The sequence below is a fragment of the Protopterus annectens genome, chromosome 11.part0 (genome assembly GCF_019279795.1).
Source record: "Protopterus annectens isolate FY-2018-M chromosome 11.part0, PAN1.0, whole genome shotgun sequence".
Taxonomy (NCBI): Eukaryota; Metazoa; Chordata; order Ceratodontiformes; family Protopteridae; genus Protopterus; species Protopterus annectens.
The window spans coordinates 957,114,060-957,136,642 of record NC_056745.1 but is presented as its reverse complement, the minus strand read 5'-3'; the positions used below and the strand labels follow the sequence as shown (position 1 = coordinate 957,136,642).

Sequence of the window (22,583 nt, the reverse complement as noted above, 5' to 3'; positions counted from 1 at the left end):
GATTTGGATTTACTAAGGTGGAGCATGTCCATTAATTCTGGATTGGACATGGCCTTGTCGTCAGGCACAGATCACCTCTGAGTAGGCGGTATGCGACTGAATAGAGCTGGAGTTTTTTCAGTCGGGCAGCATATGACATATGTTTAAGACCCTTTATCCTCTTGGTGAGGAACTTTTGGGGTCTTTCCAACTGCTGCAGGTGACGGTAAGATACATCCCAAATGGGGCATTGTACTCAATCATTGGCCTGATAAGAGAAGAGTACAGGGGCACAATGACCTCTCTTGATCTAGATGTGAAACCCTTCATGATAAGGTGTGCAATATAGAAGGTCTTCCTAACCACTTTGGCAATGTGAGTGTCAAATGAGAGGTTACTGTCAACCTGGGTCCCAAGGTCCCTGATTACCTCTTCCGTACTTAATGGATTACCACCTATGTGGTAATTTGTGGGTACCTTGTTTTTCCCAAAGGGTATGACTATACATTTTTTGGCATTCAGCTTAAGGCCTTCTACGGGCACCTTCAAGAATGCATGGATCATGCAATCCCAAATAAAACCAAGACCCATTCCCCCAAAGGCAGGCGCCCAGTCTGGTGGACCCCAGCCATAAACAAACTCTACAACCAGATGTTAGGGAAGAGGAAAGTGAAAAAGGTACGAGTGGAATCTTCCACTGTTCAGCCTCTGCCAGATGTTTCTGTTGAGGTCATTATGAACCCAGAGGCTCACCCAGCTGTGTTGTTAGATGTCTCTGCTGTGACTGTGTTGGAGGCCGATAAGGATCCAGCTGGCAGCATGTCCAAAGAAGCTTTGCAGGCATCCATCTCGAACGTTCAGAGGGAACTAAGGTTGATTTTTTTCTGTGGGGCCTAGGGGAGTTCCTCCATTTCTAGTTGGGGAAGAAGTTCCTGCTATGGTTCTTGACTGTCATCCTGCATATGAGTCTTCTCAGAATGTTCCCTTAAAAAATAAACAAAAAATTAAACATGTTTCTTCTTGAGCTTTGGTACTCTCCCATATAACTAAGAATACTGCAGCAGTGAATGTAAGGACATAGTACAACTGTGTAAAATTTTACCATAATGGTAGATGTCCTTGCTTTCACTGCTGCAGTATTCGCTCCCTCCCTCCATCCCCCTAATTCTTTACATTCCTGGATATACATGTTACCTCTTGGGTTCGTTGGACTGGTATTCCTTCTGGGACAATCAGTTCTGTTATTGGTAAGCCTGAACATCATCTTTATGCCCTACATTAAGCAGGGTGTGTATGATGACATTTGGCATACCTTTTAAATTCAGAAGTCTGACTGGCCGGACATCTGATTTGTATGGCAGGGAATCCCCTATACAGTTAAGTGTACTGTGGAAGTGAAGTCAAGGATATCTACCATTATGGTATGATTTTACACAACTGTACTATCTTGGATCCTGACAGGCATCTAACCATAACCATAACAGTGTCACATAGACCCATTAAACTGGCACTGGCAAAAAACACACATAAATACACGAAAACATACTCTGAGGCTCTAAATAAAAATCTACAAAAGCAACAGAGACCTCCAAAGCAGACATTCAAGCAACCTCCACCCCCCAACACAAACCATGAAACACATACTTCACAAAACCAGTGTGCCACGCAATCACAGCCAGTAAGGCAAAATAACATACCGAACACACTAGTAATAGGTGACTCTATAGTCAGGCACACTGACGTCCCACTCACTAGGCTGATTAAGGAGGTTAATGTTAGCTACCTGTCAGGTGCCAGGATCCGCCACATAACACAAGCACTCAGGCCACTCCAGAACAAGTACAAATATGACTCTGTCATTGTCCATGTTGGTGTGAATGACCTGAGCCGTACAAATACAACTCTGTCATTGTCCATGTTGGTGTGAATGACCTGAGCCGTACCTCCCTGGACTGCATGAAAAGAGACATGGAAGAGCACTCTGATCACGTAGCCCATGCCGGTATGACCCTAACCCTGAGTAGCATCCTGCCCTCACTAAGAATGATACCACGGTATAAAGAAAAAATTATCAATTTCAACAACTGGCTAAGTTTCTGGTGTCATTCAAAGGGGATCCAGTGTCTGTCCTCCTGGGATGACATGCTCAACAAGCCACACTGCTTTGCTAGAGACGGCTTGCACCTGTCAAACTTAGGCTTTCGAATACTGGCCAAGGCTCTTGCCACCCCCATAGTGCCTTTTTTAGGCAAGGCTCAAAAGACAATCTCACCGCCGTAAATAGCACAAGTAACAAAAAACTGAGGGTAATGCTACTCAATGCCAGAAGTCTAAACCTCAAAATGTACACACTCGAGGAAAATCGATATATGTGCAGTAACAGAAACCTGGTTTAAGGCTCCAAAGAGCAACACAGCACTACCAGGCTATAACTCATACCATACATTTCGGCCACAGAACCCAAACCGAAATACAAAAGGCTGGGGCGTATCCATATTCATCAAGGATACTCACACCTCCAGGTTAGTGGCACAGCACGATGCTTTAGAGATCATCCACGTGCAACTAACAATGGGCAAAACTGCAAGTCAAATTGTAGCTTGCTACAGATCACCCACCATGTCCCAGGACCCCCATTCCATGTTTCTGGAAGCACTGGGAAACATAAAAGTCCTACCAAACACCCTAATAATGGGTGAATTCAATTACCCAAACATTAACTGGGAGAACTACTCAAGTACTAACTCCCTTGCCCAACATTTTCTAGAATTTATAAACTCAAACACCCTGGATCAACTGGTCAACACTCCCACCAGAGGTGACAACATATTGGACCTGGTCATCACCAACGTGGGCGACCGGTGTTCCACACCAGAGGTCAACCCCTCACTATTTAGATCTGACCATAAACAAATCACTCTGGATATCCACATTCCACCCCCACCCCCAGACATAGAAACCACAGTGAAAAACTTTTCAAAAGCAAACTTCACGTTACTTAAGACCAAGGTGGACAGTTTCAAAGCCCCCATGCTAAAGGATAATGCTGTCCAAGCTGCAAAATCCTTTACTAATGCATTCTATGGGCACCTACAAGAATGCATGAATCTTGCTATCCCAAGCAAAACCAAGACTCACTACTCCAAGAAAAGGAAACCAGTCTGGTGGACCCCTGCCATAAACAAGCTATACAATAGAAGGAGGAAACTAGTTCAGAAAAGAGTAAAATCCCAAGAAGGGAAGACATCTCTGATCAGTATCACCAAGAATCTACGATCCCTCATAAAATCATCCAAGGCGAGCTTCTAAAGAAAAATTGCCAAGGACTCCAAAGATAACCACAAGGCATTCTTTAGCTATGTCAAGAATCTAAGTGGCAATGCTCAGATCTGCTTGGAGTTAGTGCAGAATGGCACAAAATACAATGAACCGACTGATATCATCAACATCCTGGCAGACAGATTCAGTGCAAACTTCATCCCCCCTCTCACCCCCAAAAGGGCCCATAACCATACCAGAAGAATGTAGAGCCCCTAATATCACAGACACTCAAGTTAAAACAGCCCTCTCCAAAGCCAAAAAACACAGCATCAATGGGACTCAACGGTGTCCCAGGCTGCGTCCTACATGAGCTCAAAGATGAACTAAGCCCTCACCTAAGCACACTGTTCAAACGCAGCCTCTCCACAGGCGTCATACCCATAGAGTGGTACACAGCAATGGTTATTCTGTTCCACAAAGGTGGAGCCACAACAGACCCCGGGAATTATTGCCCTATAAGCCTGACTAGCTCGGTCTGCAAGGCTATGGAGCGCATCATCATGGAACTCATTAACAGAGACATTGGGAACCTCCAAATACTGGACCCTACCCAGTTCGGCTTTGTTAAGGGCAGATCATGCCTCCTAAACCTGGTGGACTTCTTTGAAACAGTTACCAAGGCTATAGACGAGGGAAAGGTGGTACACACAGCCTACCTAGACCTCACAAAAGCCTTCAACACCATTCTCCATTCTGGTATTATAGACAAGCTCACCAGCCTAATATAAACCCCTACATCACAAGATGGGTTATCAACTGGCTCACGGACAGAACCCACATGGTGAGAGTTGCAGGAGCCAGGTCCGACTCTAAACCGGTTACAAGTGGCATTCCCCAGGGCTCAGTCATAGGACCTCTCCTGTTCAGCATATACTTCTCAGAGGTACAGGCAAGCAAAGGAGGACTATGGCTGACCAAGTTCAGAGACGGCTGCAAACTAGGGGGCTATAATTGACTCTCCGGCTGACACAGACATCCTCCAAAAGGGACTCACTGAGACGGATTCCTGGTGTCAAAATCATGGCCTCAAGCTAAATGCCAAAAAGTGCATACTCATCCCGTTTGGAAAAAACAAAGTACCCACAAACTACCAAATAGGTGGTAGTCCCCTAAATATGGAAGACGTAATAAGGGATCTGGGGATCCAAGTAGATAGTAATCTCTCCTTTGATAATCACATTGCCAAAGTGGTTAGAAAATCCTTCTATGTGGCCCACCTAATCACAAAAGGGTTTGCATCTAGATCAAAAGAGGTCATTGTACCTCTCTACTCATCAGTCATCAGACCCATCATAGAGTACAATGCCCCATTTGGTATGTACCTTACAAGACACCTGCAACAGCTGGAAAGACCACAGAAGTACCTCACCAAGATGATCACTGGCCTCAAACAGATGCCCTATGCAGTTCGACTGAAGAAACTCCAGCTGTACTTGGTTGCATACCGCCTACTCAGAGGTGATCTCTGCCTGACATACAAGGCCATGTCCAACCCAGAATTGATGGACATACTCCACCTAAAGAAAATCATATCCCCTCGAGCCATACGCTCTAGGGATCTAAACCTCACCACAACAATAAATAGGATGTACTGGAGGGGTAGATTCCTGTCCCAGAGACTTCCCATGCTTTGAAACAAGATTCCAATCTACATTACGCAGAGCTCCTCACTAAAACTCTTCAAGAGAAACCTTGACAAGTGGATGGGAAACAGAAAGTTTACCCTGGGGATCACTTCAGTGGCTCTACTGGACAGAGGCACAGGGAACTAATCTAAGGGGGCGGCAAAAGCCAACACATTCTGGCTAGGCTTATAAATGCCTTTGGGAAGATAGCCTAATACCTACCTATGAACCTGTGAACCTGCTCCTAATCCAGACTGGTGAGGGGAACATCCATGTGTTTGACAATGGAGTCACCTATGACCAGTAAATTAGGTTTTGTAGTGGTATGCGTTATGGGCTTATTTGTTGAGACACTGATGTGTGTGTGTGTGTGTGTGTGTGTGTGTGTGTGTGTGTGTGTGTGTGTGTGTGTGTGTGTGTGTGTGTGTGTGTGTGTGTGTGTGTGTGTGTGTGTGTGTGTGTGTGTTATTATGTGTTGTGGTTGTTTTTTGCATTGTTATGTGTGTGAGTGGTTTCCATTTGAGAGAATTCTGATCTTTTGGCAAGTTACTAGTGAGTACCTCCGCATATGTAGGTTTATGTGTCATGTTCTTATTTATATTTATTTATTTATTTGTTTATTGACATTTGTTAACTGGGTTTGTCCAACTGGGCATGTGGCCCATTTTCAGTGGAGACCTGAGGTGAAAAGTTCCAGTAGTACATTTTTAAACAAGTACAAATTTAAACAATATTGATATAATAGCAGTTATAGCAAAAAAAATCACATATGTTGGGTTACATGCATAAAGTTAAAGTTGCATTAAAAAGGGGCTTAGTAACATAATTTTACATTGATATAGTTCAATAGGTCAACAATAAAATTTTTTGTTTATATAAAATTATGCAAATGCATAATAGACACATTGTTGAGAGAGGTGTCATGAGGTACTAAGTATGGTCCTTTTGAGGGTACCTAAAGGGAAGGAAGACTAGGTGGGGTCATGGCAAGGGCAGGTCCTGGAATTGAGAAAATAAGCTTTTAGTTCATTTTAAAGTGTGAGGTATGGGAGACTGAACATAAGTCAAGGGGAAGTTTGTTCCAAGCACTGGCAAGGGAGTGTTTGCAGAGTAGTTTGCCTACTGACTTTTTTTGGGTGGTAATATCAAGTAATTGTTGGTTAGAAGTACGGAGGGTCCGGGATGGGATGTAGTTGGAGACTAAGGAAGGCAGAGATGGACAGAAGGAGGTTTTATAAAGAATAGAGTGTAGCATATGAAATTGATAAAATAGCAGAAACTGGGGAAGTTCAAGCCATTGAAGAGAGTTTAAAGAAATGCAGTGGTGTGAGTTGTATGGGGAGTTAGTAATGAATCTGGCTATTTTATGGTAAGTCTGTTGGAGTTTGTTTAAAGTGGAGGCCTGGATATTGGTAAGAATTGGGGCAGCATATAAGAGGGAGGGGAGGAGGAGTGCCTGGCCCAGGGTAAGTCTAGATTCAGGGGTTAGGAATTTTTTGTTCTGATATAGCAGACCTAGTTACTGGTTTGTTTTTTTTATACACAGGAGCATGTATAGATTGAACTTTAGTTCGTCATCGATAATGACTCGTGTGTGTGTGTGTGTGTGTGTGTGTGTGTGTGTGTGTGTGTGTGTGTGTGTGTGTGTGCTTGCGCACACTAACAACCTGTATGGCATTTAATTTGTCCTTATGTGAGAATCTTGCCACCAATTTCATAGTGGAACTACATCTCTCACATGAAGTATTTGTTTGCTTCAGGAGTAAGTGGTTGTCAGTATGCATGAGACAATTGCTGCAGAATGCCCATTCTATCAGCCTGGCCATAGAGAGGATGGGAAACTTCCTGTCCATGATAGCAGGCTCTTAATCTATGCTTTATTAGGTAAGGGAATTGGTTAATTTGACAGAACTGTGCTGTTAGCGTCAAGACCACAAGATGGACCTATACTTTGTGTAGGCTAAGGTTGATCAATAAGGGAACACTGCTCAGTGTGCAACTGAGTTGCTCCTGGAGCAGCAGAAAAGCTTGGAAGGGTTTCACTGACAGCCATTTATGGAAAAAACTGAGCTTCTAGGTTTTGTATCTATACAAGGGCACTGCTAATCACTGCTGCATGAAGAGCGGCACCACACAAACACGCAGCTTAAATATGAACAAAGAGAAATCAGTTTTAAGCGATCAATCAGGAAAGCATACAATAAGCCTTCCACCTGCAATCCCCAGTTCAGGCAAGTTAGATTAGCACACTTCTGCCACAGAGGTGCAGAAAATCACTTTCTTAATATAGAATAGCTGGTTTGGAGCCCACGCGGAACAAGACCACACAAGCTACCTACAACAGTCCTACAGCTAACAAATACAATGTAATATAGTGCAATTAACTAATTAAGGCAGCGGCAGACAATACAGTTATTTTTCAAGCTGCTAAAGTACAGTGACAGTATATAGGAGAAGTGTAAAAAGATATTTAGAGCCCTTTTCTGTGCTTGCCAACTGAGATAGAGCAGCTAAACACCTACTGCCACTAGATGAATAATCCCAGTCTTCCTAATGTGAAAGGACAGTAAAGGATTGCCCGAAGAAAAATGCTACCACAAACAAACTTAAAGATACTGATACAGCACTATACTTACAACATCTTATAAAAGTGTGAGTATTCAATAAAAGTCTTTACTTTGTATAAATGAGCCAAGAGCCACTCAATTGTAGAGAATTTATAAAGACACTAAAAGCAAGATAAGCTGATTAATAAGTTCACTAGCCAAGAAAACTACATGCAGAAATTTCAAGTGTTTCTCCAAACCAAACAGACATGGCTACCTCCCAGTGCACTAGATGGAAAATCCACTGACCTCTTGATTTAAAAACAAGTGCTTTCTAGAATGTAAAATGCACTACTTTATCCAACATCTAGCTGGATAATGAATTCAGAACAAGTAAATCAGTAGAACAGGCAATGACAGGCAAAATGCGCTTTTCCAATATAAGCACAAGGAAAGGCAAATAAATAAGATATTAACAGCAGTGTAGAAAGGGAGGAGCTTATTAAGCTCAATTTATAGTAGGGGTGGGCCCCTTAAAATTACCAGGTTTAAAAAGCAGATCAACGAAGGGGAGAGTGGTGGGGAAAAAACAGCAGGTAATCACCAGCAGTGTTTTAGTTTATTCAGCAGGCTTGAAATCCTTTCAGAAAGAAACAAAGATCCAGAAATTCGCTGTGTATTTAAGTATCACTGAAACAAGTTAACCAATGGAAAAAAAATATGTGAAATGTGCAGCCTAGATAATTTAAATGTCTATCTCGCAGATACAACAATAGCACCAGGCCAAGCAGATTTCTTAAAACAGAAAACAAAATGGAGCAGGTAAAAGAGAAAGCAGCTTCATCACTCACAAACAAGAAAATATAGGTTTACTTTTCTCACCAGCAGGGAATCACCAGCAGTGCTTTAGTTTATGCAGCAGGCTTGAATCCTTTTCAGAAAAAAGACAAAGGGCCAGAAATTCACTGTGTATTTAAGTATCATTTAAACAATTTAACCAATGAAAAAACATGTGAAATGTGCAACATAGCTAATTTAAGTGTCTACCTCTCACATAGAACAAAAACACCAGGCCAAGCAGATTTCTTAAAACAGAAAACAAAATGGAACAAGTAAAACAGAAAGCAGGCTTATCACTCACAGATAAGAACATACACAGTAGGTTTGCTTTGCTCACCCACCCGTGCTTTAGTTTATGCAGCAAGCTTGAAATCTCTTCAGAAAAAGTGATACTAGGTTCACCTGACTAGTTCTTGCCTGATGTCACTTCCCTTCTAGACAGGAATCTTTCCCATTCTAGCTGTAGCACTTCTAATATTTCATACTACCCCTGCTAGTTATCGCTCTTACTATGCTACAAGTGGCCTTTTCTCTTACATCCTGTGCTCTTCCTGTCCCTGCAAGTAGTCTCCACTGTGATCCAGTTAAGAATCCATCTACTGCTAGAAACTAGACAAAAATCTAAAGAACTTGAGACTGTATTCAAAATTTGGGTTAGTAAATATGTAGCCATGCTGAAAAAGAGGTAAGGTAAAATATTTCCTGGTAGTTTGGGTGCCTGGAAAAATAATGTGATTGCGCATGTCTTTTAAGTATACATTAAATTATTATACAACCATAATAATACTTTAGGATGATAGGTAGTTACCAGGCTTACAGTCCAGGCGGACATTGAGGAGCCTAGCCCAAAATTCCCAGTTGTCCCCAAAGGCTGCCTTTTTTAAGTGACCTTCTGAAGGTCACACAGTAGGCAAATGAGTGCTAAGGGAATCAAATGCTGTTCCACATGAACTTCAGCTCGCACTTTTAACCCTCTGCACCAGCTGCCAGACGTTTTAAACACAGCAATGACTTATATTAAATATTTTTCATCAGAGCTTTGTGCCTTCATTTATAAAACTCAGTAAACATTGGTACCTGTGTACAGATTTTAACTAAATATTGTTTCCCAGGCAAAATGAAAGGTGTCCAGTGTTATCAGATTAGTAATGAAAATGTAGTTGTCCATCAGTAAAAGTACAATTTATCTGTTAGGAAAGGATCTGAAACATTATTTTGCAGACATAAATCTATTTTATTGCCTCTTCCACATTTTTGTGAAGCATTTCCCATTGCAATTTTTTACTGTTTGCAATATTTCTGCAGTACATGGTTTCTTTCTGTTGACCTATAAAATAAATAGTGGCTTGTAATGTTAGCTGTATTTTCTATGGGTAAATGTATATATACATTTGCCTTGAAGGTCACTACAAACATCACAAAATTCTGTTCATTCTACAGTGGAAAGCAAGTATAAGACATTCAAACCCGGGACATGATACCATATAATACAGAGGTGTGGTTTTAATTTTGTAAGCATCATTGTCTTGTTCTCCTCGATGTTTTCAAGTGAAACTACAGTTTAAGATTATTAAAGTGAATGATCTGGGTTATTATTATCCTTTGCAATACATCAGGCTGTCTAGAGGAAGGACTGCCCCTTTCCTCTTTTAACTTGGAAACTTTTATGAACAAAGCTCCTTGCATGTTGCAGTATTATACCAATAAAAAAGGACCTTGAATGTAGAAAATAAGATTTACAACACTGACTTCCCACTTACAGCAACTTCACTGATATCATAACTTTTGGACTGAAGAATTAACACCAAGAACATGATAAATGTTTCACTCATCCCACTGAATCCTGTAGGTAAGTCTCAGGGCATCACTGTTAATTCTAGTTGTGTAGCTGGAAAGCGCACAGTTCCTATTAGGATAATGTTTAGTAAGTCCATAATAAATTAATTAATTGACAGACCCATAACAGAATGTCAGCAAGAGATCATTATATATTTCTGCTTTTCTAATCAGTAATACCTGAATTGCTTGTTAATTAAATTAATTGTCTAAATTATTGGGATATTACATTGATATGGGTTTCATTTACAACATCAATTAAGAAGTGATGTCTTTGTAATCATATAGTTTCAGCACACAGTCTGTACTCATGGTGGAGAGTCTGTAACACTTGCTTGTTTATTACATCAGAATCACAGTTCCCTTGCTCATTGTCCATAGTCACAGCAGCAAACGTCTGTGTACACAAAGGCAAACCACTGCTCCTATAGAGTGACAACTGGACATCACCACAGCATGAATGAATGAATAATCACTCCTCATGGAAATGAGCTGATGTCCAGTACTTCCAAAACAGGCAATGATGGAGAAAGCAAAGTAGAGGGTGATGGAGCTATTTAAATAGTCTGATAAGAAAGCAATAATAATGGAGAATGCTAAAGGCATGCTCTTTCAGCTAATTATTAATTAAAGGATTTTAATACATTTTAAAAGAATGGCATTACTGCAATCACATTCATGACTGAAAGCTTAATTCATTCATTCTGTCTGTCATTTGCATTCCCTTTCATTCAGGGATATGTAGACCAAGTACATTGAAAGATGAAGTACCTTTGCCAAGTATCATCCTTGTATATTAACTAAGGCTCAGATAGATTCTTGTGCAGTACAGTCACAGACTCATGTCAGTTGTATACTGCAGTGCAGACAGATAAAATGGCAATTAATAAATAGAGCGTGCAATTAAAAAGACAAAAACTGTGAAACTATAGTTCATCAACATAGAAATGAGTAAATAATCTGTTTAACAGTCACAGTGGCATTAGGTAGCTAAAGGGAAAGTTTTTTATCCGTATCTTGTTCACATAGGAACTAACTGGTGAAGATTAGTTAGGACATGTGAGCAAAACTGCTGTTGCTGCATAACATTTCAAGTAAATTAATTCATTTTAGAAACAGAAAAATTACAAAAACTTAGCATCTCATGACATACAAAGGTGTTGTATTTACCCTGAAAATGTGCTTTAGATTTTATTAATCAGCAGCTTATTTATTTATTTTATTTTCTGATGTCTGCTGTAATTTTGATTCCACCTGTTCCAGTCAGCCACCAACCTTTCTGTGAATAATGTTTTCTCATAGCTCTTGAGCCTTCCACAGTGGGTCTACAAACTGTGGCATGTTCTTGGCCTACAGCACTTTTGTGAAAGAACCTGTTCATTTGCAGTATGTGAATTGCCTTGAGGAGCTTTAGTATTTTAGCTTTAGCCCCATACAGCACTCCTGATGTCAAGACTATATAGATGAATTGATAGATAAATAGATAGATAGATAGATAGATAGATAGATAGATAGATAGATAGATAGATAGACAGATAGAGATATAAATACAGACATATTATTTACTTATATCATTTCTTTTGAGGACCATGCTCCATTTGTATTACCCCAACCCCTTCAACACCTATAGTATGACTGTTCAGACATAAAATATATCCAGAACTGTACACAGTACTCCTGATGGATTCCTTTCAATGGAAGGATAATGATTGCTTGTTTTCTGCCATCAGTACCTCTTTCTGTGCATGTTAATAAATGGCATGCATTCTTTGAGCTTTTTCACAGTGCTTTGTAAACTTTAGATCATCTAATATAAACAACTTGTTGGCCTTTTCTATTCTAGATTTTCTACTGCCTTTTCTACCAGTGTTCTTCTCATCATTATTGCATTTATTCTATCTGCCATGTTTTAGATGATTTTTTTGGTCTTCTCAGTAGCCTTATCTTATTTCTTCCTGTTACTTTTAGTCAGCTATACTGCATATCTTTGCAGGTTCATGGGTTCTTACTAAGCAGGTGGAGCAGGCTACCATATAGAGACTAGCCATGCAACCCAGAGAATTTAATGGGTGGATTTGCCACTTTGTACAGGTTACACTGCTTACCAAGGAGTACATTTGTGGGTACTCGTCCAGCCTTCAAAGCAGAACTTAAAGGAGGCCAGTGTATAACATTGCATGATGTAGAAGAGGAGAATGTTTTGCATGTAGAGGATTTTTGGCTTGGGGAGCCTATCTCCTTAATAGGGCTTGTGAAAGTTGGAGTCCTTGGAGTGAGCATTCATAGCCTTACCAGTATTACTGAGAGGGAAGGAGCTGAGAAATAAGAGGTCTTTCATTTCCTAAAAAATGGGGCAGAGGTCCCCATGTAGAACATGGTATGACACAGAGAAAAGTCGACAGAGTGTGCACTATATTCTGTAAAGTAACACCAAAAACACCTAACAGCACTGCAGAGGAATTCAGGAAACCACTTAGAGATGTCCATAAAATAAAGGATAACTTTTAGAGTGTTAACTACTAAGAGCAGCTTGATAGATAAGGTCATAACATAGATCTTATGTATAGTTAGATATAAGGGCCACTAAAGTCATTATTAAGATTAACTAGAAGATTTTAACATTTCATAATTAAGTTGAACAAGTAATGGGCACCAATCCAATTTACACTAATGATATTAATTTTTATTTAATAGGTTTGCTACAAAGATTACCTAGTATGAAGGCTCCAGAGACACTGTCAGCTAATAAAAAATATGGCACTTTCACATGTGGAACCTTCTCTGATGTCATTTTGTATCTAACAATCCACAGGATTATAAGGCTTTTACATGCAGAATGTATAATTTCAGTGGACGTTTTACTTGTACATGTGCATATTTCAAATGGTTACCATAAATTTTCAAATATAAATTAAAAGATGTTTTCAGTGTTATTCATTTGGTTAGGTACCTCATGTAACTTTGGTTATATTTTATATAACTGAGCAGGGATATATGTTGCATCTATACCATATTGTATTAACCTTCCATTTTATTCATTTACTTTTATTTTAACAAAGATTTATCAGTATTTTATTGTTTTTGGTGAAGATTAATCATGTTTTTTACCAAATATTTCATAAAATATTGCCTTCATCAATGTAATCAGTCTTGTGAAGTTCTTTAACAGGAGGGAATGAAAGAATTAAACCACTTAATATTTTTAACAATAAACATAATTTACTTTCTCAGAGGCAGTATCATGTATGTACTTTCTTTTATAATCTATAGATCAATCACCACAATTTCTTGCATCATCTTGCTTTTCCTATAAGTATGTACAGTAAGAGAAATTGAAGTGCAGTTCTACCGAAGACAGATATATTAACAGGTTTCCTACTTTCTTCTCTAATATATGTAGTTGCGCTGTACTAAGATCCTGGGCAACATTTTATACCACATCCTACATTAATAGCAGAATTCCTATATCAACCTCAGTCTGCTCAATAATTTTAAATGTAGCACCTTTGGGTAACCCCAAGTTATAAATTTATGTTGAAGAAGATCAATTTCAGATGCAAAACTTTTTTTGCTGGCTGTCAACTTATAGGTCCTAATTATATGTCCCTAATTACATTTTTCTTTGTATATCTCCAGTGTGTGCTGTTATAAGAAAGTAATGTATTGCTGTTTTCCTTGGAAGTACTTGCTAAACATTGCCAGAATATGAATCTGTATAGATAATATGCCAAAGAAAGTGACCTAGAATTGAACATTACACTTCCTTTAGGAAGTCCTGTAGGACCTTTAAGGGCCTAACAATCACATTTGATCTGGTAGACATAAAGAAGTCCCCTTTCAGAAATGTTGGTTGGATGCAGCACATATGTGTGCCATCACACAGTTAAGTATTTTAAGAGTGATGATACTTAACAATAGAAATTGCCTGATAATTTAAGTGAGTTAAAAAATGTGCAAAGCATCAATACTAAACTGAAAGTTTCTGAAACAGAACTTCAGATAAGAAAGCATATCAAATGAGTAAGTCCTAAATAACTATTCAGAAATGATTGTGTTCCCACAGAATACCAAGAAGCAGAAATCTTGCAATAGGAAATCTTCACATACACATCAACTGCCATATAAAGGTAAACAGGTACAGATGGTATTTGCAGGAACAGCATACTTCTTAGAAGTAACTCTTCTCCACCTTCATTTAATGAAAGTCAGATTACTCTGCAAAACAGTCCAGTGCTGGATTTAGAAACTGACACTAGATTCACTAAGAACAGTCTTTGTTCTGGTAATTTTAATTTTAGAGGGGAAAAAAGAAATGTTAATGGGCCACCACAAACAAACAACTTTCTTCCATAACAGAACTGACAGAGAACATAGTAAGCAGGTACGCTTTGACTCTTCCCTTGTCAATATTCAGTACTGGTTTCTGATTACTTTAATGACATTTGGACAAAGCTCATGATCATACCATTCAACCCAATTGTCATGTTTTTAACATCTCTGGCAATTAAATAAATTATTACCAAATGTCTGTCGTATGGCATAGTCTAAAGTTCATTCCTATTAATATTCCTAGAGAGCAAGTAATTAATATCTAGAACTTTAAAACAGGTAAAATGTATTTAAGAAATATATTTTTGATATAGGTGCTGCTACTCACAGTGAGTATGACTCTAATGTTATAGATGTTTCAAGCACTGTTTTAGATTAATCTTTCTTGTCATGCTCATCTTTTTGCATAGTTCAGTTGCAGTTTATTCCCTTTGGATAGTGTGAAAAACTATTTAGTAGTTGACAACTGTTTTGCATGAAATAATTAATTTTTCATTACCAGTAGCCTTTCAATCAGCATTCTCACAATGCAGGTAATATTGAATATAATTATGTAAGACAGAGTGGCCTGCTTTGAAAGAATTAAAGAAACATTTGTCTGTCATATTTAGATGTGAAGATGAAGGCCAGAATCTGATGGTGTTTCACTGATCTTATTATGAACACGTGTATTCACTAGTAACTTAATGACAACTGTACATATTTAGTTACTCTAAGGCAATACTTGTTCTTCTACACATAATTCATTTTATTTTTGTTTCACAAAAATGCCGCCAACTGAATGTACTTGGGCTATGCTTTGTATGTCCCTGGCAATTCTAAAAAAAATTAAGATACTATTTTTTACCATAATTCTAAAATTTATAACAACATACATAATCCCTTATGAAGAGCTATCATAGCTAAATGTGTTAGCTACACTGAAACATTTGGAGACATTTTTAATTCTTACCTAGGAAATTATGTTCTGAATTTGCCTTCTGATGTTAAAAGTTCTAGTGATCTCTTATATAAAATGAAAGACATAAGGTTTGCCTGTATATACTAGTTGATAGTGTATTATATAATTTATATAAACTCAATAAACATAGATTGGTTATAGAAGGTTTTTAAATATTTCTTTGAGTAACAATGTTAAGGCTTCTTATATAATGGAACTGATCAAGTTTTGATTGAATATTTTTTGAACACAATCATGAGTTGTTGCAGCAATTTTTTGACAGTGCGTGACTACGTGACCCCATTTGCTCCTATTTATGCCATTTTTTATTGGCTCTATAGTGGCTGAATGTGCTTTTACTCATATTTTTTTGTAATGGAACACCTTTCCCCTACCCACTATCCAACCTCCTTTTTAAAACTCCCACAGATGCACTATGTATTATCACACATTACTTACCAACTCACTGCCACCTACTCCCTACTGTCCCATCTATACCCATTAACTCTCCCATAGTCTAAGCTGAAAAGCTTTCCCTTAAAATTTCAATGCACCTCATATGAACTTGTCTATATTATCTTCCTTTTTTAGTTTTCCTTAGTAATCTTATCTTCATACATCTTCAAGATTATCTCTACTAAACATACTGTATGAGCAGCCATCATATGTTACCACCTGCTATACTTTTAATTTTATGTCTAAATCTCTATGCTTATGTAAATATCTTGTGCAATCATATGTTATTATCTGCTATATTTTTATAGGTGAATGTGTAAACCACAATGCTCATGTAAATGTCTTATATATAGTATGTTAGCAATTGTTCTGGAGCTTTTCTTCCCAGGTCTCCACTGAAAATGGGCAGCTCTGTCAAGTCAGACCTCCCCAGTAAACAAATGTAAAATAAATAAATAATAATAAATACTCATGCTCCAGGGTGCTCATATTATGCAGACAACCTCTTACTTAAGTGCAAAGGTCATCCCTACTAATTTCATACAATATTTAAATAATACCAGGTAGTGTTATGACCCAGTTGCTCCCCATAGGCTTTATGGGCAAAGTCTATGGTCATTCGTCTCCAACAGTCATTTCAGAAGGTATTCAATATTAATATTTTAAAATTAGGAATTCATTTTGTGCCTAGTCATAGAGCTGACATTGCAAAAAGTGTTGTTGAATTGAAGTTATATACACAAAAGCTGAATTTGAATTACTTATTTAAAGATATGAGCATGTCAAATAAACTGCATAAACCTTCTGCTTTTAATCCCACTCTCATAATACTTTAAAAGTTTTTGAGCAGTTTTGACAAAGTGAGTTTAGGAATGTTTTAGCTAAGAAAAGTACAATTATTTATTATAATTTGAATATACAAGAAAGAAAAGCATTGCAAGAACTGTGAAGTTGCACTAATTTGAGATTTATGAGAGCAGACAAAGGGGGCAGGTTAGTTATTATGGATAATAGTATGTATATAGCTGAAATTAAAGAAATGTTAGGTAATAATGAAGAGTATGTACAAATTACATTGGATATTATTCATAAGAGTTATAAAAATATTGAATTCATTCTTTATGATTTATTAATGAACAATTATAATATTTATGAGGTTTATGATTTTTTGCTAATGAAAGACTCTAGAACTGAGGTTTAATTTGGAATTCCAAACTTACATAAGAATGTGAAAAAAAGCTCCTTTTAGACTGATAGTATCCGTCTCAATAATATATGTGAAGGTATTGCCTTATATTTAGATGTTATGCTTAATCCTTGTTATTTATGTGATTCATGGCATTGTTTAGAAAAGTTAAGTGAATTTTTGCAAAAGCTATAAATATGGTCATTCTAACATTAAAATGTTAACTATTGATGTGTGTTAACTATATACATATATTCCTCGATAAAGTATTATATAGTTTAAAGTTATGCTTAAATAAATATACTACTTTCTCAAGTGAAGGAATGTTATGTATTGTTTATTGATGGAAGTTGTTTTAGAAAATAATTTCTTCCTGTTTGACCATGCTTATTATAAACACGTGAGGGGAGTTGCTATGAGGGCTATTGTAGCCCCAGCATTTGCTAACCTTGTACTTGCATGGTGGGAATTAAATATATTGATTACTAACAAGTATTACAAGAATATTATGTTTTATAAGAGACTCATTGATAATCTTTTTTTAATAATAGATATTAGATAGATCAAAGACTTTATGAATGAGTTAAATAATATCTCAGATTATTTTAAGTTTACAATAGGTGAAGTTGGGACAGGAGTTCATTTTTTTGGATGTTGATTTAAAATGGAATTTGTTTGATTAAAAATGGATACTAAGATCTATCAAAAAATATGTTTTTGAACAGCTATTTACACTATAAGAGTGGTCATCCTAAGTTTATAAAGAAGAACATTCCTAGTGGCCAGATTATTTGAGCATCTAGGATGACCACTAGAGAAAGTGATTATAAGATAAAAGTATTAAATATTATATCTATGTTTAAAGATAGAGGGTATAATCATGATTATTTATGCAAAATATCTGAAAGATTTAGTAAAAAAAGATAAGATGTATTTAAACCTATATTATTTAGTGACACCAATAAAACTATTAATATTAATTCTAGGGTTTTAAAAAAAGATGTTAAACATGTGTTTATGTTAGAGATGTCAGTTGATAGTAGTGTTATTAGGGACATCATATGTAGGATCTGAAAAATATTAGAAGGACATTTTTAGCTTTTTAAAATAATTGGGGATGGTCCTAATTTTGTATACAAGAGATATAATTGTGTGAAAAGTATGCTACAGAGAAATATGATTGATATAAAGCCTTTTCACACTGATAGAGACATAGTTATGTATACTTGTGCTATGTGTAAAATCTGTAGATTTTTTAATGTTTCCTCTTATATTTCCTTGCAACACATAGAACTTATTATTAAAGTTAATGGTAGATGAACTTGTAAAATGATGAGGGTTGTCTACATTGTCATGTGTTCTGGATGTCCCTCTTTATGTAGGAATGATGACTCATAAGCTAGAAGAAAGAATTAAGGAACATATATATTCGATAAAATCTAGAGATATAAATGGTGCCTTATACAAACATTCTATAACATGTGGTAACTGAAAAAAATATATATGCTACTTTGCAACAGGTACCAAAAGATATGAGAGGAGTTGATTATAAAAATAAGTTTAGAAAGTATTGAGACCCAAGGGCAAATAAAATCTAAAACTGAATGCAGATAAACATCTTAGGCTGAATGAGAGTAATAATATAAAATGTTTTTTAAAAGAAAAAAGGCGTAAAATTAAATATTAAATCATAAAATGTAGATAGTGTTTAAGTTATTTTTTTCTGTATTGCAGTTTATTTACTGTAGTGCAGCTTTTTATACAAGTTTTTTTTTTATGTTTTTATTTTTGTTATAGTATGGTGTAGCTTTAAATGAATTAATAAGTGTTGCTAATTAATTATATATTTTTTATAGTTAGGGATTGTTTAAATACTGAGTGTTTTATTGAGTTGATTTCTGAGGAAGACATTGTATGATGAAGCATACAATTAAAGTTTTTTACGCTAAGATCTGAAGTGTTTTTTTTTTATTTTGCAGCAGCCCATTACTTAAGTGATCTTTTTAGAAAGATACATATCCACAGACGTGTTTGTGAATCATGAGTCACTCAACATTGTATTGCACCATGGTGCTGCATGCATACAAATGCCACATGCATACAAATACTACATGCACAAGCATACAGGTCAACTGCTGCATGTTCAACACAATGTGTAGAATTCATGCCAACATGTACAGGCTGCTCATTATACAAGACAGTCACACAATCTGGCTTCATTAGCATAACTGCAACAATAACTAGTTGTTATTAAGATGATGTAAAGCATTGTCACTATTTTTCACAGCACAGTTTAAAACCATACAACTTTAAAATAGAGGCATTTGACTAAAGCCTCTGAAGATATGGCATTTCACAGAATAAAGGAAGGAGTTTGAACTGGAAAAGCACCTCAACAAACTCTGTGATGGATTTAAGGCACAGTGAGGCAAATGTTATGATATGTGTTTAACTGGCAGCCCATGATATGCTGAGGCATAGGTACAATACATAAATGGAGGGAGGGGGTGTTTGAGAATGTGCATAACACTAACTGTACCAGTTATCTAGATGCATAAAATGAGGAGATGATAGACATACTTATAAGTACAACACAGTGCCTATCCTGTGCAATCAGTGAATGACATGGTTTACCCTCATGTTTTGGGTACTAAGACGGCCACTCAGTGGAGCTAATGCCTAGAAAAGTTCACTATCCAGGAGAATGAAATACTAACATGGGCTGTTGCATGCATATGACATGCACGTCCTGGGCAAAGGTACTACAGACAAGTATTACTGGGACCAGGATTGTCAAAAAATGGTGCAGGAAGTTCATGTTGTGAGCAGCCAGCATGGCTCTCTAGACAAAGGAAAAGGCAAAGGACATTGTGACAGACAGAGAGAGTTACCAACAAAGAAGGGGCACATAGAATTTGAGGAGTATTTGGTGTCACTTGCTGGACAAGGAAAATAACCCATCATAGCTGGGGGGCAGTTTTAAAGTTGGAACTTGGGCTAACACTAAACATCCATATGTCAGTAGGGAAGGCTCCAGCTAATACCATGTGTTAGTAGGCGAATCACCAGGTTAGCACTTCCCATTGCAATACACTATAGCACATACCACTGATGTTAAAAAGGATGGATTGACCCATTGGCCTGCCTTCATATCTGTCCCTGAAAGCATCTCTGGTTTGCAGCTGCACCAGCTTTCACAACAGAGCCCCCATAAAGCATCTTGCATGCACATCAACTCCAATGGGTGCATACCCACCTTAGAGGAGATACTTAGGGTAGTGTAGGATGGGGTGCAAAAATAACTCCAATACTGTCAATGACATGACTAAAACACTCAGAATTAGCCAGCAGATATGTAAGTCAGTGATCCAGGCACAGACAGCTCTTACCTTAGCATTGTGGTGTTGGTGAGTACTCTCCATAGTTTGCAGGAAGATGTGCACCAACTGCACAGTGATGTGGAGTGCAGGGAAATAGGAAGAAAAAGCTTTGCTGAGATCTGTATGTAAGATGGTCAGACATAGGCCATCCAAAGTCAGACTACACAAACCACTAGTGAGAATGCATATGACCTTTCACCCCAGACATGGGCATCACCCAGACACCACTCCTCCAGCTCTCTAACTGGAACACCTCATTAACCACTAAGTGCATGGTCACATAACCTACTGGTCATAAGCATTGTCCAAGTCATGGTAACATTGCTCATCAAGCTCAAAGTATAAGATACCCTATCTAGGTGTATGACCATAGTGCTATTATTCTGCCTCTTTCTTGTCACTGATGCATTGAGCCTTAGTAATGCAATTAAACAGGAGGCACTGACAATGGTCACATTATGGCAGCATAACCCCAAAACTGGAAGACGTGCTCCCTGACTCTCAACAGACTTTCAACCGACATGGTTAGTGTGTTCACCTACAATGACTCTATCCTATATAACAAAATTGCAGTCAACCTTCCACTACTCTCACACACGCACACACACACATGCACACACACAAAATCTGTAGATTTTTTAATGTTTCCTCTTATATTTCCTTGCAACACATAGAACATATTATTAAAGTTAAAGGTAGATACACTTGTAAATGATGAGGGTGGTCTACATTGCCATGTGTTCTGGATGTCCCTCTTTATGTAGGAATGATGATTCATAAGCTAGAAGAAAGAATTAAGGAACATGTATAGTCGATAAAATCTAGAGATATAAATAGTGCCTTATACAAACATTCTATACACACACACACACACACACACACACACACACACACACACACACATATCACAAGCCAAGTGACAGTGACTGTGTCATAAAATATAGCATAGCCAGTCTATGCATTGCCCTGCATAGCCTGGGTGTGATAACATATGCATCATTTTATTTTGTCTTGTCTGTATCATAGCCCATAATTGTAGACCAGATGCCACTTCTTTGACAGTGTTATGTTGCATTGTGGCTAGCTCTGCCTCTGTTGTGGAACTGCTGCTTAGTATTTCTCCCTTGACTCTCCACACTGCCTTCTGCTGGTGCTCTGACTTGCATGGAAGAACCTCCCACACTGTTCAACTTCTCCTCCATTTTTTTGCAAAATGCCATGCTCTGAAAAATGGCACACACAACTAGCTTAATGCATGTGCCTGCACTACATTATAGTGTGTCTCCTGAGGTATTTAGATATTCACATATTGAAAGTGTCCCTTCAGCAGTCTTAATACATAATCCACTGTATTTCATATCTCTACATGTATAATATAATAGGCCATCTCCTGCATGGTCTGGGAGGTGTGCAGTGGTGTCATTAAATGGAGCTCTAAGGCAGATTATATGTAGTCTGCCTCCTGTCTGCATAATAGCTCTGTGAGCAGCTCTGTCCATTTTGCATGGTTGTGGTGTGAGTGTGTATGTACCTACCAACCATGTGACCTTGCAGGAAGGAGCCATGCAAAAACAGTTGATTTAAGATGGATGTATGCCAAATGTGTGAATTGTGTGAGGTGCCCACATAGTGCATGGACGCATTATAAATAATGTACTGGGCACTGGTGACCACATAGCAGTTAGGATAGAAAGGAAGTCCTTCCTGTTAATGTATTGCAGATCCCCTGTAGTGGGTGGGGCCTTAGTAACAACATGTGCACAATTAAGGCTTCCTACAACCTCAGGAAAATGGACTCGGTCGTAAAAGATCTGCATGGTTTTTGTTCTCTCTTCTGTTATCCTTAGGTATTAGATTAGTTCCTCTGCATGTTATAGCATAACGTCAAGAAACTGGTTAAGGATTTGAAACTCTGTGGGCTGCAATGTCCCTAATGTGTTCCCTAAAGTTTGCGAGAAGGTCCCTGAAGCTAAGATGATTAGGGCTGTACATACCTTTGTATCTACAGGAATAGGTATACCTAAGCACCCTTGCTTCTGCTCATGGACAACACAGTTTGACTATGTGCCTTACAGTATCCCTGTCCAAGTGGGAACCATCTACAGACTGTTGGTGAGTGAGACAGTGATACATCAGGTGCTGTCT

At 37.9% G+C, this 22,583-nt stretch overlaps 1 protein-coding gene across 1 annotated transcript in view; it reads left to right on the top strand.

Annotated features, from left to right (window-relative positions):
* Positions 1 to 22,583, top strand: part of GRM3 (glutamate metabotropic receptor 3) — a 980,615-nt gene that overhangs the window by 5,398 nt on the left and 952,634 nt on the right. The window lies entirely within an intron of this gene.